This window comes from Nanorana parkeri, unplaced genomic scaffold (assembly GCF_000935625.1).
Source record: "Nanorana parkeri isolate BGI_ZX_2015 unplaced genomic scaffold, ASM93562v1 scaffold1609, whole genome shotgun sequence".
Classification (NCBI taxonomy): Eukaryota; Metazoa; Chordata; class Amphibia; order Anura; family Dicroglossidae; genus Nanorana; species Nanorana parkeri.
The window spans coordinates 8,814-9,060 of NW_017307877.1; positions in this window are offsets into that span (position 1 = coordinate 8,814).

The following is a 247-nucleotide window of genomic DNA, read 5'->3' on the forward strand; positions in this document are numbered from 1 at the left end:
GTACAGGTGGGAAGGGTAAATGAGCGCTAGAGGTACAATAAGGAACTATGTGTTTGAAGCGCCACCAGCGGTACCTTCCAGCGCAAACAGTATATTTCTTCACGCCAAATGTTTCCCGCACAGCCGTTGGCATCGGCTGCCCCTGTACACACCATTTGATGTAATAACGCTAGTCTGTATTAACAGCATGGATGGAAGAGTCAAGTAAATCCACAGTTGCCATCAATTTCACGTCGGGTCATTCAGC